We start from the raw sequence: 17,111 nt of genomic DNA, 5'->3' as shown, positions 1-17,111 counted from the left end.
ATGCCATACCATACCATGCCATACCATATCATGCCATACCATGCCATGCCATACCATGCCATGCCATACCATACCATACCATGCCATACTGTATGGAAAGTGCTGAATATTTTTTGCTAAAATTGCCATTTAATAAGAAACAGATTTTTTTTTTATTTATTATTCAATGTGTATTTACATAGCACATTTAACAACAACCTCAGCTGTCCAAAGTGCTTCACAAGAATACAACATCGTAGATAAAATATGATAAAATATGATAAACAAAATAAAATTGAGTTTAATAAAAATAAAAGTATGATCAAATTTGCAGTAAAATACCAATAAAACAATAGTACTAATAAAAACCAAGACAGCTATTGCATGTTTGCAGCAATTTCCCCACGTTCCCCAAGTTTAAATAGAATCATTTGTGTATGTGTTGAAGATGAGTGATGTTTAAAATGGTACTGATCCTCGGTGGAAGTTGGTCTGCTTGACCAAGCCAAGATTAGCTCACCATTACGTTCCATGATGAACTAAAATTCAAGATGCCAGTAATCCTCTTTGATGTTAGCTAAATTAGAATTAGCCCTAGCTTGTAACTTCTATTTGTTCTGAGAGACATATCTTTTTTTCCTTCTTCTCCAGCTCCATGCAGCAAATCAAGCATGGTACTACTTCTAATGCAGGAATAATAGTCCATAATGTTACAGTAAATTTTGACAACTCATTTATCCTACACTAGCCACAGTTTGCCTTAAACACTACAGTTCAGGGCGCGGCTCAGTTGGTATAGATGTTGCCTCTCAGTGAGATGGTTGCCGGATCGAATCCCAGCTGGGGACCTTTCTAGGTGGAGGTTGCATGTTCTCTCTGTGCATGCTACATGACCAAAAACATGCATGTTAGGTTGATTGGTAACTCTAAATTGTCCCTAGGTGCGAGTCAGAGAGTGAATGGTTGTTTGTCTCTATGCGGCCCTCTGATGGACTTGTGACCTGTCCATGGTTCCCCCCCGCTTCTCGCACATTGACTGCTGGATACAGGCACCAGTGACGCCCACGACCCAAAAAAGAAGAAGCAGGTAAAAGATATTGGATGGATGGATGACTACAGTTCATAACCATGCCAGAAAGTCCACCAAAGCTGATTAATCTCATGAAGTATTTTCCATGTTGTACCATGTGGGCTTTGTGTGTGTCAGCTAATTTACCTGGCAACGTGGTTAATAACGGGGGAGAAGTGGGTGGGTCCGTAGAGCCGTACACTTTTTAGACTCTGATAGTAGGCCTCCAGTACTCCCTCGATGCCACTGCAGTATGGGTTCTGTGGATTACCGTTCTGAAAGACAAACGACTTGGATGAGCTCCGAGTTCGAGTTTATCTCTGGGTGTGGTGATCCAGTCACCAAATATAAGATGTTTTTCATGCAGTTTAAACCAGTAACAGTCACTCAGAACAGTATTTTTCCTTGTGTAAGTAGCTATTCTACTGAACCAAAGGTAGCATTTACATGAAATCACCAAAAGGTAGTCTGTAATCATTTGAGAAGGAATAAAAACCGGTCAAATAAAATACGTTACCGTGCGTATTTGGTAGGTAACGTAAGGTATTTTAATGTTAAACTCCTGTTTGTTTGCACCACTTTCCTGTGCTTGACGCAGTCACAGTTATTTTTCAAGTATTAGCAAACCTACAAGCTAACCCAAATATAAAAGTAACAACGAACATTGACATTTCTTCATGGGAAAGTAATTCTGTATAAAGAAGGCCTGTAATGCAACCAAGATTGAGGAACCAATGTTTTATTTTACATTTATGGTTTACTTTTCCATGATACTTTATCTGAAAAATTGTGAATTTGTGTAACTTTTATCAATTTAGTCTCAGCCAGCTAATCTAAAAGGACAAATATGTTGAACACTATGCCACAATTTTTGTACCAGCTTCTGTAAAACTGGCCAGGGTCAGTCAGATTCCCTTCATGTCAGGGTTTCAGAAACTGTGAGTTAGAGTTTTCTTTGAGAAAATAATTGTTGATTTTATATACCATAAAAAGATATGTGAGGCAATTTCACAACTGCTGCATTTGTGAGAAAATGTTGAACAAGGTTTTGTCTTCTGTTAATTCTTTAATGTTCAGTGACAAAAGAAAAATGGTTCAATTGGCAAACAGAAAGCAAGATATTATACGCAGTGTCAGTAATTAGCCCAATTTCTTCAATAGAATAAAAACAACACACAAAAAACAAAGCTGTTTAAACTATATGACAGCTAAAGAGAAGTTGCTGGTAATTTGCCTTATTCTTTCTGCAAATGTAATCCTCTCACTGATAAAGATATCTCCATACATAAAAGTCCAAACCCTTTTCTGCAGCAAACAAAACTTGTACAAATTGAGCATCATGCATCAAAATTATCATTACACTGAGATGCAGATCCTGGTGTTCAAAGTGCAGCTAAATGGAAATCAAGGACATCAAGGTCCTGAAAGAGGAAAGAGAAAAGCTTTGCTTATTCTAAACAAAGAAAAATCTGACAACTTCACTTTAAAAACAGGCAACTTCTGGGTCCAATTTGTATGATAATAAGATTACAGGCAACACAGTATCCGCTGTGGAGTGAAAACCTCATTATATTCTACTGTTTTCCAAAGTTTCACCAACTGATCTAAGACGCCATGAGGATGCAATAACGTTAGGATGTAAAAACTGAGCGTGCATTAAAAATATTGCAAAAGTTTTGGGAACACATCAGTTCCTAGGATTCATTTTTTTAAGAAAAGATGACTCAAGGTGTATTATTAATACTGTAGAATGCAACTATACAATCCAACTTTAATTACTAAGCACTTTACAAACAACACTGCTGGCTGTATACTAATAAATAAATAAAAGTTTTTTTTTTTAAATGAGTCAAAACAATAATTAAAACTACAAATTCAATGAAAACAGTAAAACTAAACATACGAACAATAAAAGCCAACATCTCAAACTGAACGGAGCCAGCCTGCCTGATGTATAAAGGTAACTCATTCCACAGTTTGAGGGAATTGACTGATAATGCATGGTCACCTCTCAACCACCTCGCTGTCTTTGAAACGACCAACAGCAAAATATCTGCTGACCCGAGAGAGCATGAAGGAACGCACAGCTGGAGCAGGTCAGACAGAAACTGTGAGAAACTATTTTAATCAGTTTAACAACTAGAAAGCAGTTTCCTCAAACAATAAGATTAACAGATGAGGTCAGACAGGACTATAATGTTTGCAGATGACATTGCGATCTGTGGTTAGAACAAGGAACAGGTGGAAGAGAACTTGGAGAGGTGAAGGTATGCACTTGAAAGAAGAGGAATGAAAGTTAGCCGTAGTAAGACAGAGTACATGTGTGTGAATGAGAGGGAGGAGGTGGAACAGTGAGGCTACAAGGTGTAGAGGTCACAAAGGTGCAGGACTTCAAGGACTTGGGGTCCAACGGCCAGAAAAATGGGGAGCGTGGTAAAGAGGTGAAAGAGAGAGTCCAGGCAAGATGGAGAAAAGTTTCAGGAGTGATTTGTGACAAAAAGGCTGTCAGCAAAAGTCAAAGGAAAAGTTTACAAGACAGTGGTGAGACCAGCTATATTGTATGGTCTGGAGACAGAGACATGGACAAAAAGACAAGAGACAGAACTGGAAGTGGCAGAAATGAAGATGGTGAGGTTCTCCTTAGGAGTGACAAGGATGGATACGATTAGGAATGAGATCATCAGAGGTATAGCAGATAAAGTTAGAGACTCCAGACTGAGATGGTTTGGACATGTCCAGAGGAGGGACAGTGGGTATATTGGTAGAAGGATGTTAGAAATGCAGCTGCCAGGAAAAAGACAAGATAAATGGATGCAGGTAACAAAGTAAAGTGCTATGTGTTGTCATCATTGTAGGTTCCCATGCAATAATAATTTTTTTTTTTCAATGATGAAATTAATTCTCTGAATTCAACCCATGACACGTGAGGTGCACCCAGATGGAGCAGTGGGCAGCCCTGTGGGCGCCTGGGTAGCAATTAGAGATTGGGTGTTTTGCCCAGGGGCACCACGACATGTGGGCATAGTGGGGAGATGAGTCTGTGACTTTCTGAACTCAAATTGGCTGCTCTACCTCTACACCATCTTGGACCCCTAAAGTTAGAGAGGACGTAGAGGTAGGTGGAATGAGGACAGAGGATGCAGAGGACAGAGTGAGATGGAGGACTAGCTGTGGAGACCCCTGAAGAGTGAAAAGCTGAAAGCCACACACCAAAATATAAGTTGGTATGTTGCATATTTGTCCATTTTCCTAGTTCCCAAAACTGACAGACAGTTGACGGTTATTTCTTTTTCCCCTCTTTGTTCTGTGATGAGGGACAATAAAAGAACTTTAAAATCAATTCACAAACAAACTGGAAGCCAGTGTAGTGATGCTAAAACAGGAGTGATGTGCTCTCGGTTTCTGGTACCAGTTAAGATGTCAGGCAGCATTCTGAACCAGCTTTAGCCAGTTTGACTTTAGTTGGAGGTTTTAAAAGCCAGATGATCCCTGATTTAATCTGTGCTGAAGCTTAAGATCACTGTCCAGCCTCAGTTTGTTGCAGTCAGAGTCAGAAACCATACAAAATACAAAATAGGATAATAATTTGGCTTCTGAGGTAATTTTGTCCATTGTTTTGTCCTGTTTGTACGTTATATTATCTCAGAAGAAAACATCAGAACTGATGTCCAACTAAAAGCATTTAAAACATTATTTGAATCTATACATTTTTGGGTTTCGTGATATCTCACCAAGAATACCATATCAGCAATAACGCATAGACTTTTTTGCTTTGCAAATGAAGAATAACTAAATATGCCAATTTCAGCCTTTTCTTACTCCTTCTTTCACAGCTGTATGCTGAATTCTCAATGGTTAGACTAATGCATGTGCACACTGTCTCTAGGTTCACGCCTCAGGGATGCTGAGCAGGTGTAAAGGCTGTTAATGCCTCTGGAAAAACATCTGGATGTGAGAGTTTACCAAAATGAGGATTATGGACGGTTTGGAAGGAGTTGCAGTATCTGGGATGGCCCACCAACTTCTTAAAGAATGACAGACGTGGACGCACAGAAAGACAGAGACCAATAAAAGGAAGGTAAAAGATGAGATATGAAATAATAAAAGATTCACAGTTAATCGTGATACATGAAGGATACAACACGATTTTCTCATTCTTGTTAGTTGGCTACAAAATTGCAGAAAAATAAATCAGACTGACATTTTTGCACATTTGAAAATGCACTTTAATGTTGGACAACATCATACACCACCCAGAGTGCTACTATTTCCTTTAATTAGTAAAGTGGGTGTTTGAAAATGTACAAATAATGTTTAATTTGACAAAGTTTATTCTAAATATAGTTTCAGTGCAATATTTTAAAGGTAACAATGCTTTGCTTTAGTTTCTTTCTTTGTATGGTTCAGATTTTACCAGTAATTGTTACATTACTGTAATTTTTGCTGTATAAGTTGCATAAATTAGCATAAATTAGCATGCCTGCGACTTATACAGCGAAGCGACATATTTGTTTTTTTCCCCCCATATTTAATTATAACTAAATTTTTGGCTGAGCGCTGACGATTTCTTTCATTCTGACATGAAAAATATCGAACACTACCATTTGCAGCCACTAGAGGGCCCTCGACTAGTATGGCAAGCCAAGTGTCTCATTAATAGGTAAAAGTGGCTATTAATGAGACACTTGGCTTGCCATACAAAGTCACCTTTGTCTCGCTCCGGAAATCCTTGAGCAAACGTCAAATCAGCTTCATTTTGCTGCGCTGCCCAGGAGAAGGAAAAGTTTAACTGAAACACACACTTGCTATAATTATGAGCAAACAAATAATTGTTTTTAAGTGTTAATCTTGTTAAATTCCTGTTAAAGTCCTCCCGTGCACGCTCCCGCAGCCTCCATTTGGCAGCCAATCGATTTTTAGCACAACACCGGCCCACGTTTCAGAGTTGTTAGCGGTGACGCGTAACAAACGCGATGCACAATAGATGCATAATAGATGCGACTTATACGGCGGTGCAACATTTTTTTTTCCCACTTTATTAGACATATTTGGACTGATGCGACTTATACAGCGGCAAGTCCGGTAATATGATCCCTGATGATGATTATCAGAAGAGCTCCTGACGTCATTTGGTGGTGTTTTTAATCCCTGCAGAATCTTATTTATTTAAAAATATCTATGTGACACCTGTGTGTTTAGCACGGTGGCACAACTGGTAGAGCTGCTGCCTCTCAGCAAGCAGGTCCTTGGTTCAAACCCCGGTCCAGGGGCCTTTCTAGGTGGAGTTTGCATGTTCTCTCCGTGCATGCGTGGGTTTTCTCTGGGTACTCCTGTTTCCTCCCACAGATCAAAAACATGCATGTTAGGCTGATTGGTAACTCTAAAAATTGTCCCTAGGTGTGAGTGAGAGAGTGAATGGTTGTTTGTCTCGTTTGTCTCTATGTGTCCCTGTGATAGACTTGCGACCCGTCCAGGGTGTACCCCGCCCCTCGCACAGTGATTGCTGGACATGGGCACCAGCGACCCCCGTGACCCAAAATGGAAGAAGCAGGTAAAAGATAATGGATGGAAGAATTAAAATGAGTTAACATCATGTGTTTTGCTTCCTGGGATATTAGTGGACCCACATAATCAGGATGAAGCACACATTAATTGTTTGTTGATGTTTGTATTGGTGCTGTTAAAGTTCTCCTGAACAGTAGGAGTTGATCATGAGAAAACTAAACTACAGAAAGTAAACATAGGAAATGTAACTAGACTTTTTAGGCTTTCTGCTCTTTATTAGAGCCCAACAGATATGGAAATTTTGGCTATCGCTAATACCAATATAGGCAGCACGGTGGCGCGACTGGTAGAGCTGCTGCCTCTCAGTGAGCAGGTCCTTGGTTCAAACCCTGGTCCAGGGGCCTTTCTGGGTGGAGTTTGCATGTTCTCTCCGTGCATGCGTGGGTTTTCTCTGGGTACTCTGGTGGAAACCGGAGTGGGAGGTCTATGGGAGGAATCCCACAGACCCAAAACATGCATGCTAGGCTGATTGGTAACTCTAAATTGTCCCTAGGTGTGAGTGAGAGAGTGAATGGTTATTTGTCTCTATGGCCCTGGGATGGACTTGCGACCCGTTCAGGGTGTACCCCGCCCCTCCCACAGTGATTGCTGGACATGGGGACCGGCGACCCCCGTGACCCAAAAATGGAATAAGTGGGTAAAGATAATGGATGGATGGATAATACCAATATTGGGAAGGGCAGGCGCCCACCAATAACTGATATAATGGCTGAATTTTTTTGAGTTTTCTCTACCCCTAAGAATCTAAAAGAACAGTAAGTGGAGCGTGGCTTTTTTATTTAGCGCAGCTGTTAGCAACCATGAAGCTAAACCAGCAGATCAACAATATACCTAGTCTCACAGTAGGTTTACATGTGGAGCACTGGTCATGAAAACAGTCGTCCTAACTTGCATTCACATTTTCTATCCTCCACTATCCACCATAAAGTTGTCAAGTGTGTTACATAAATTTAAATTAAACAAAGAAACACTCTTCCCTGTTCATTGTTATAACAATCAGTCACGTATGGCGAAGGCCTAATTAATATTGATCGCAGCGGAGATTTATTTATTTATTTTTAAAATTTTGACAGACAACTAAAGATTTCAGACAAGCAATGCATTTCATTGAGGGCGACAAAGATAACGTTACTAGCGCTGATATATTTTACCTCTACGTTAGATTTATTGCTCTGGATAAAGTTTCACAAGGCAATAGCCGTTAGCTAAACATTAGCTTGCTAAATTGAGAGGCACGTAGCTAATGACAAGCGGGTTGGAGGATTGAAGAGAATTTATTATTGTTTATTTTTTATTTTACAGATCAGTTAAAATAAACTTACCATGCTTTGTTCAGCAAAAATACTCTCTACACAGTATTGCTTCCTGCTTCATCTGCGCTGAAAGTGAAACCTAAAACTTAAAGTGAACAGCCGTGACTTGAAAGTCGTCTTCGTGCGCCCTCTGCTGGATACATTGTACAATTATGTCTGGTTCCAGCATTTTAGGGGTGAAAATTAGAAGTGCTCATGTCTATGAATAATAGGATAATTATCACCAATACGATGGGTCCCCAAAGGCCTATATCGGCCTGAAACATCGGCCCGGCTGATATATCGGCCGGGCTCAACTTTTTTTAGAGAAGCATGTATAGAAACATACTTACTTACAAACCTTTCACACAAGGCCATAATAATCCCCAAACTCTTTTGCTCTATATCAATTTACTCAAAGCACAGATGAACAATTTTGTGAATTGGTACAAGTCAGGTCACCTTTGGGTCATCATTCCTAATTTAAACCCAGTACCAACTGAGGGTCCAACAATTTCAACCAGTCCATGATGGTTTTAAGCTTGATTTTTACATTCTGTACCTATAAATGGCAACATAATAAGGTAGAAGGTTGAGGGTACAAGTGCATAAATTATGAATGGAATTAATCTCCTCACCAGGGGAAACTCATGAGAGACGCGTCCATCTGGTGGAAGCTTGGCACCAAAGCCGAGTGCAGGAAACAGTTTGTCGCTATCATAGTCCTGGATGATCTCACCCACGGCCCGCAACGCCATGGCGTAGTCATTCAGCTGGTATGGGCTCATGTAATGAAGTGACGTGGGCTGAGATGGGTTACCTGGATACCAAATTTGTACAAAGAAAAAACCCCATCAACATCCAATTGCAATTATGTCCGCTTGCTATTGGTTTTATTTGTGGTAAACAAAATGCATAGTTTAATTTTAATTAGGAAAACGTTCAAAAACAGAAACGATTTTTAACATCTGCTCTCTGTTGCCCATTAACTCCATTTATTTCAAATCTAAAACGTATACAGTATATACAGTAATATTAATCTAAAAATAGCAGAAAGCCCAGTCATTTCCTAAAATAACCATGTACAGATATTTTAGGAAATGTAACTCATGCAGGAAATAAATAGCATATTCATGAAGACAGTTTTCAGTAGTGAATTAATGCGTTTGGTGCTTTTGTGAGTTTGTGAACGTTTTGTACAGCAGTGTGGAGGGAGGGGGAATTATGATATTTGAAGACGATTAAGCCATACAGAGAATAATTACTTTAATTTATCGCTCATCATGCTGTTTATAAAACTTTTGATTACCATAAATTAAAGATTAAGTAAATATTTAAGTAGATATTTTCTAGATTCACGTCTAGCTATAGCACTTCTAGTCCAATTTAAGGACTATTCAGTTATAATTCTGCTGGAATAAACATAAAATGCAAAGCTGATACAGTTGTAATGGTTTTAAAAATACTGTTTCTATTAAGAACTACGGCATTTTTCAGATTAGAGTTTTAAGACGGCAGCATTTTCTTTTGGTCTTGGTTGGGTTTGGGCTAACTCTATTTCTATTTGTCCAAACTGGTCATTAAGGAGTTATCTACAACAGGTAAGATAATAACTATTCATAACTTTGCGATGGACTTGCGACCTGTGTAAGGTGTACCCGGCCCATTGCACAGTGACCGGTGCACATCTCACACCAGCGAGAACTGGTTGATCCATGATGAGAAGGTGTTATTTATAAAAACGAGTTAAGTGCAGCTCCTCAGACTGAAGAAGTCTTTTGGATAAAAGACGAAACGTTTTAACAATTTTTTTTTTTTAATCCATCCAGAGGACCTGACAACTTTGTAAGATTTTCCACAAACCACATTTCAAAATGGCTAGAACATCCCTTTAATGTCTAGGTAGACAAGATTAGAACCGAGAAACTTTTTAAGATGTTGCAAAAGTTACAGTTGCAGAAATAATATATTTTATCGGAGCTCATATTCCTTGCTTTGCAGTATCAATATTATATTTTGCAGCGTTAAATAGTTGTCAAACATCGGGGAAAACTAATGAAGTTAAAGTACAGAACATGTCGAGATCACAGGAATGTAGAAAGCTGCACAATCTTCAAAACGGTTTTATTAGCCCCCTAAATCATGATTTATAAGAACAAGAACATCAATCAACTGTTAAAAAAAAAAGCTGTCTTTGTAGAACAGCTAATATTGTTTGTTGTTAACTTGTTTCTGATGTAAACTGTTTTCTTGCTTCAAAATACTTCCCTGCAGGGTGTCAACGTTCGAAAAATGTGGGCGTAATGACTTTCTGTCTGTACAGATACAAACTTTGTTCAGCTGAGCTCACAACGTTGAAGCCGCATAGTTCTAATAAACTAAACTTTCTGCTGTTTAATCTGGATTTTTCACAAGTTAATTTTAGATGAGAAGTGCCTTTAAACACAGTCGACCAATTAGGAAGGCTTAAAAAGTTTGCATCGCATAGATCTGATCGTTAATTGGAAAACCTTCATCTGTTCGACGAGCTTTAAACACGTTTATTAAGAGCAGCGCTTTAAACCACTCACCGTTTGATGCTGTGAAATCAATTGCCACTGTGAAATTAATTTGTGTCCTACAAAAAAAAAAAAAGAACATAAATTGCATAAGAAGCAACATTGATCCATCAATCATGTCAGATTATAGCGAAGCGTGTCTCAAAGCAGCAGAGAGCGATTAGGCAGCAGGTTTTCAGCAGCTGTCCGTCTTCATGTTAGATCTTTGAGACAACACGGGCCGGTAGTGCTCTCAGCTCTGCAGAGTTTACTCCACTAACTGCAAGTGACGAAGGATTTAATGATACTGCCTAATCTGTTATCATTTGCTACAACTTACCCGCCTCGGATGTAGTCCAGGAAGGACAACTCGGTGTCCACCAGGCAGGACAGCAGTGTGACCTGTCACACAAACACCAACGTTAAATGAGACAGAAATCACTGAACAACAATAGTGGTCATGGCAGGGTTGAAGGAGGAAGCCACTGATCTCCAACAAGAACATTGCTGCTCATCTGCAGTTTGATAAAGATCACGTGGACAAGCCAGAAGACTGTTGGAAGAATGTTTTGTGGATGATGACACCAAAATAAAACTTTTTGGGTTTAAATGAAAAAAAGTTTTATGTTTGGAGAAAGGAAAACTGCATTCCTGCATAAGAACCGTATCTCATCTGTGAAACATGGTGGTGGTATCATGGTTTGGACCCGTTTTGCTGCTTCTGAACCAGGACAGCTTGCTATCATTGATGGAAAAATGAATTCTGAAATATATCAGAGAATTATGAAGGAAATTTTCAGAACATCTGTCCATGAACTGTACGTCAAGAGAAGGTGGGTCATGCAGCGACACAATGTCCCTAAGCACAAATGGTTCTACCAAAGAACGGTTCAAGAAGAATAAATTTCATGTTTAGGAATGGTCAAGTCAAATTCCTGACCCTAATCTAATCCAGATGTTGTGGAAGGACTTGAACCAGCAGTTCATGTGAGGAAACCACCAACATCCAGAGATGAAGATGTTCTGTACAGAGGAATGGGCTAAAGTTCCTCCAAGCTGGTGAGCAGGACTGATCAAGAGTTACCAGAAACATTTAGTTGTAGTTACTGCTGAACTCACAACACTCACAAATATGTAATATTGGATCATTTTCCTCAATAAATAAATGACCAGGTATAATATTTTTGTCTCATTCATTTAACTGGCTTCTCTTCATCTACTTTTAGGACTTGTGTGAAAATCTAATGATCTTTTCGGTCATATTTATGCAGAAATATAGAAAATTCCAAAGGGTGCGCCAACTTTCACGCACCACTGTTAATGTCCACATTAGTAAATGTGCTTTATAGAATAATAGTTAAAACTTACCGTTCCTGAGTTTTGGTACTTTTTCTTCTTCTTCCCTTTCTTTTTGGGATTGAGTACCTGTGGAGACATAAGTATGTTTTGTGAGATCAGAGTAGAGTTGTTTTCGCTTAAATGCTTCTTTAATAAATGTTTCATAAGTGTCTTTACTTCTATACTAGCGACTGAGTAATTAGGAAGTTATACCTTTAATATTTCTCCATCTACAAGCTCTTTTTTCTTCTTCTAGCCTCTGAACTGCTCTTAAAGAAATCATGATAGAACTGTGAGCTTTGTAAAAAACATTTTCAACATGTCAATATTTTGCTTCATTCAGTTTTCCCTCCACCCTGATCGGTCTCCCAATCCTTGCTGTTGAAAAGTGTCCCACAACATGATGCCGCCACCACCATGCTTTATTGTGGGAATGATGTTGGACCAGTGATGAACAGTGCCCAGTTTCTTCCAACCATAATGTTTAGAATTGATACCAAAGTGTGTAACCTTGAGTTCATAATTCCAAAAATCTATGGACTTGCGACCTGTCCAGGGTGTACCCTGCTTGTTGCACGGTGATGGCTGGACATGGGCACCTATGACCCCCACGACCCAGAAAGGAAGAAGTGGGTAAAAGATGGATGGATGGCTTTCAAGTCTTTTGCACTGAGGAGGTTTCAGCTGCCACTCTCTGTCAAAACTGTCCTGCAGTTCCGGTTGTCCTTTTGGAATTTAGTTCCATCTCTGGTTCCATCACTGGCTCTCGTCAAAGTGACCAGTGATCAGAGTGATCAGTTTCCTGATCACCTCTCTCACAAAGGCCCTTCTTCCTGATTGCTAAGTGTGACCAGACAACCAGCTCTTGGAAACGTCAAGGTTGTGTCCAACTTCTAATGGAGGATTATGGATGTGCTTCTAAGAACTTTCAGGGCAGCATGCTTTTGTAGCTTTCCCTAGATCTTAACCTTACAATAATCATGTCTCTGAGCTATGTAAGCTAGTCCTTTGAGCTTATAGTTTGGTTTTATGATATGCATTGTCAAAGGCCTTCTACAAAGAAGTGTGAACCTTTCCAAATCACGTCAAAGTAACTGACTTTACCAAAAGTGTGTAGAAATATCTCAGCAGGGATCAAGTGAAATAGGAGGCACCTGAGCTGAATTTCAAGGGCTGTTTAAAAAGGTCTAAATGCTTATATCATTGTTATATTGCAGATTTTTAAATTTTAATTCACAATAACATATAAAATCCTGTTTTCCTGTTGTTATTATGTGATACTGAAAGTAGACAGTAAATGACATGCTGGAAGCAACTCGGTGGTGGTAAATTATCTCTGTATAGATGCTCTGAATTTATTTCCATTGTTCCTCTGACCTGGTTGTGTTTGAAATATTTTGATGGACTGCCATCTTTGTTCATTGTGTAAAGACCTAAACTAACAACCTTGTGAGGTGTGAGGACCACAATATGTTTCATCTCTTTGATTATATGATGTGAAACAAATGCATGCTTCATCATCAGAGCATAAAAAAAAAACTGCAAATCATTTCCTGGAGTTCATATTTTCTGAGTTTGTCCAGAGAAAAATACAGTTCTGCTTGACTTCCGGCAGGTTTCCTGCTGAGATGTATTTTAAGATTGTAAACATTATGAAACAATCAATACAAGTTTTAATAGAGTTATAGTTCTCAGATTTACTGATTTGTTCTCGTCTGATATGGTAATAATCTTTTTGTGTCACCCAGTCTTTGGTGAATTTGAATCGTATGTGTTGCTGTCATCATGTCTGTCACTCCCCACCGGTTTCTCGGTTGCTAATTGAAAACTCAACGGGGGGTGAAAGAAAACAGATGGTCTTACATTTCATATACTACGGGGATGAAAAGTTAGTATACATTGTGTGTTACAAATGTAAAGCTGAGACAAACAGTCATGTACTTGTTCCAATATTTAGGAGAGCAGAGGAGACATCTGCAGCATTTTATTTCAACACAGTCTCCTCTATTATGGCAAGCTGTTTAATTAGAATCAGAATCAGAAGAAGCTTTATTATCATTGTACCGGGATACAGTGAGACTATGTTCGTACAGTTGTCCGAACAATGGGCGGAGTTCACGTTGCTGCTGCTACAAGAGTGAGACTTCTTATTCTTTATCAGAATACTTTTTTAGATAGAAAAAGGTAAAGGGCCATGAGGATGGATAGTGGTATTACAAAAAAGATCTCTTCACATCTTGTCCTATCAGGACACAATTTGAGATTTCAAAAATCTCTGCCAGCAAGCACATTTATAAACACAATTACATATGCATTTGATGTCAAGACGATGAGATGTGTCCATGAAACACTTCCAGATAGGCCATAGTCCTGATAAGATGTTGTTGTTCAGCCGCTACAGTTCTGATAAGCCTGCACAGAAGTTTTCGGGGGGTGGGTGGTTGGGTGGGGTGGGGTTTGCGATAGACAAAGCTTTTTCCTTAGTTTACCCATGTCCCAGGAGAAATTTGATAGTCGGCCTGCATCCGAGGCTAAATAGGGGAGTCAGATTCAGATAAGCCACTGTTGATTTTCTTCAGGCCGACTGTTTTTTCTTGTCAGCCTTGAGTTCTGCTGGTATTTTCAAAATCCAAAATGACCAGGTTTATGGGCATTCCACTGATCCATGCTATGAACCTTCTTCAAGGTCGACTCCAACATGCTGGCGAGTCCTAGAAGCTGCAGGTGGCCTGCAATTCTCACAAATCGCTTCCATCTTACGGTTTAGCTCGTAAATCAGCTGATTTTGAGTCCTCTTAGCATGAACCAAACCTTCACACAGACTTGGCAGTTTTGTCATGGCCAAAACTGCTGCCGATGTCTTCTTCAAAAGTCGATAACATAGGGACTTGCCAATGCCAAACAGCAGAAACCCTGCTATCATGAATCCAATTATATAAACACCTTTGTCGTTTTCCTGAGACAGAACAGAGAAACATCAGCTGCCAAACTCCCCACGGATCCTTGAAGTATCTTGCAGCGTGAGACTCGGCAGGAAATCAGGGCTCTCCAGGACCCTGTCGTTTTGTTGAAAAGATTTTGTCGATTGCGTTGAAATTCCAGCTCACCAGATCCATAATAGCATTTTTCATTCGCAAGATGTGCACCAGGAGCGCCGAGACTCACAGAGAGCAAAAAGCAGGGGAAGAGAAGAACAGGGGAGGGAGAGGAGAAGGCGTCCGCCTTGAGCGAGAGCAGAAATTATTTTATCAAACCACAAAATAACTTTACCCCTAAAGAAGAATTAATGCTATCATTGTATGTTTTTATACAATGATGAAAATAGTTCTCTGCATTTAACCCATCACATGTGAGATACCCAGGTGGAGCAGTGGGCAGCTATGTACATAAGCACCCGGGGAGCAGTTAGGGATTAGGTGTCTTGCTCAGAGACACCACGATATGTGGGCATGGCGAGGAGTTGAACCTGTGACTTTCTGGTCACAAGTCGGCCGTCCTTCCCCTACACCACAGCGCATGCTGGCACAAACTACCTTTCTGATAAAATATCATTTCCCCTGGTTTAAACAACGTTCTTAAAAGTGGCACCCTAAGGACAAAGTTTCTTCTTCCTAAATTGAGCTCTTAAATTAAATCAAGAGCCTCATACTTTAATACGCAATTACAAAATAAAACATGTCCACACGTGACATTTGCAGACCTTAGAAATAATGAATTATAATTTCAGTGCAGACATCCAGAGAGAGCTCAACTTGTTCAGCAACAAAGCGTTGGAGAAACCACAAAGCAGTTAAAACTCAAACTGCCTGCCGTGCTCTAGTTGGATCACGGTTCGTTCCTGCAGCCACAGTGACGCCGTTCTTGCTCTCAGAGACATACATGTACACATGGCTTTACAGCATTGGAAGTATGACTATAGGTCATGCTTTTATTAAAAATAAGTTTATAATAATAATAATAATGTCATCACAATGTCAGCACTGTATGTTTCCATACAATGGCGAAATTAGTCTCTGCATTTAACCCATCCACCACCAGGTGGTGCAGTGGGCAGCTATTGAAAGCGCCCGGGGGACATTTTGGGGATTAGACGTGCTGCCCAGAGACGCCACGTGATGTGCAGTGACTGGGGATCGAACCTGGGACTCTCGGGTCCCAAGCTGGCTGCCCTGCCTCTACACCGTGTGGTTACGATACCTGATCAGTGGATTAGATGGTTGGAATAAAAAGTGAGGTTAAGGGTTTAGTTGAAAGTCTCAGTTTTCAGAATCACAGAGGAGGATTAATTTGAGTTTGGTTAGGTCACCATGGTAACAGGAACTGAACTGGTGATGAGTTCACTTTCAACTGACACCGTCAGTAAAAAGCTCTGTCCATTCAGTTTTTTTTTTTCTTAATGAGATCCCCAAACAGAAAAATCAAACGGACACATTTATAGATCTACACGTTCTACCTGTTGCTGTTAAACAAGCACATAACACAATTAAACGTTTCAGTCGTTCTAAAAACGAGTCAGCTCTCCACATATAGGCTTTGACCAAATGTTGGTGTTTTAATTTTAATTTTAACCAAAACACAGTGTTTATTCAAGGATATGTATTCCTTTTATTACTTAATCTTTCAGCAACACGTTTTTTCTTTCATGCGGCAAATTAAATCAGAAATGATTAAAAAACTACACATTAAAACAAAAGGTTTTTATTTATTTTTAAAGCACAACGAGGTTGATTTGGTGAGTCCCATTTTTGTGAATATACAACCTTTGTTGGTGAAATCTCCACTCGTATAAATAAAAAGCTTACATATTGTTATATATTGTTATTTGCTCTATATTTAAATCTACACTGGGCAAATGTCTCAAAGCTTTCCATTCGTTTTCTCTGACACCTGCCAAAAAGATCTGGATGAACTCTGTGGCTGAAACACTCCAGCGGGTCCAGACAGAAGCAGGTGGACATACTTTGATGTTTAATGGAAAAGACTAATCAGTGATGAAAGGATCTTATGACATTCTTGATCAAGTGTTGTGCTATAAGCCTGAACAAAATAATAAGAAAAACTACAAAGACATTTGACTATTAATCTGTTGGTCATAATTAAATATTAAGTAACTATTAACTCATTAATTACTTAATGAGTTAATAATTAACTATTAAACATAATAATGTGTGTGTGCACTATATGTGTATGTGTAACACAAGCACACAAATTTGTCTTGCTATCTTTACAGGGACTTTGCATTGACTTCCATTCTTTTATTCATTTCTATAGTATAACCCTGACCCTAACCCTAAACCTAACTACCAGTACATACCTAACCCTAAACCTAAC

At 39.3% G+C, this 17,111-nt stretch overlaps 1 pseudogene; it reads right to left on the bottom strand.

Annotated features, from left to right (window-relative positions):
• The window catches only part of LOC119415445, a 109,696-nt pseudogene that overhangs the window by 11,967 nt on the left and 80,618 nt on the right, over positions 1-17,111 (bottom strand).

The sequence above is a fragment of the Nematolebias whitei genome, chromosome 10, assembly GCF_014905685.2.
Source record: "Nematolebias whitei isolate Nwh7 chromosome 10, NemWhi1, whole genome shotgun sequence".
Classification (NCBI taxonomy): Eukaryota; Metazoa; Chordata; class Actinopteri; order Cyprinodontiformes; family Rivulidae; genus Nematolebias; species Nematolebias whitei.
This window is presented reverse-complemented; position numbering and strand designations above follow the sequence as displayed.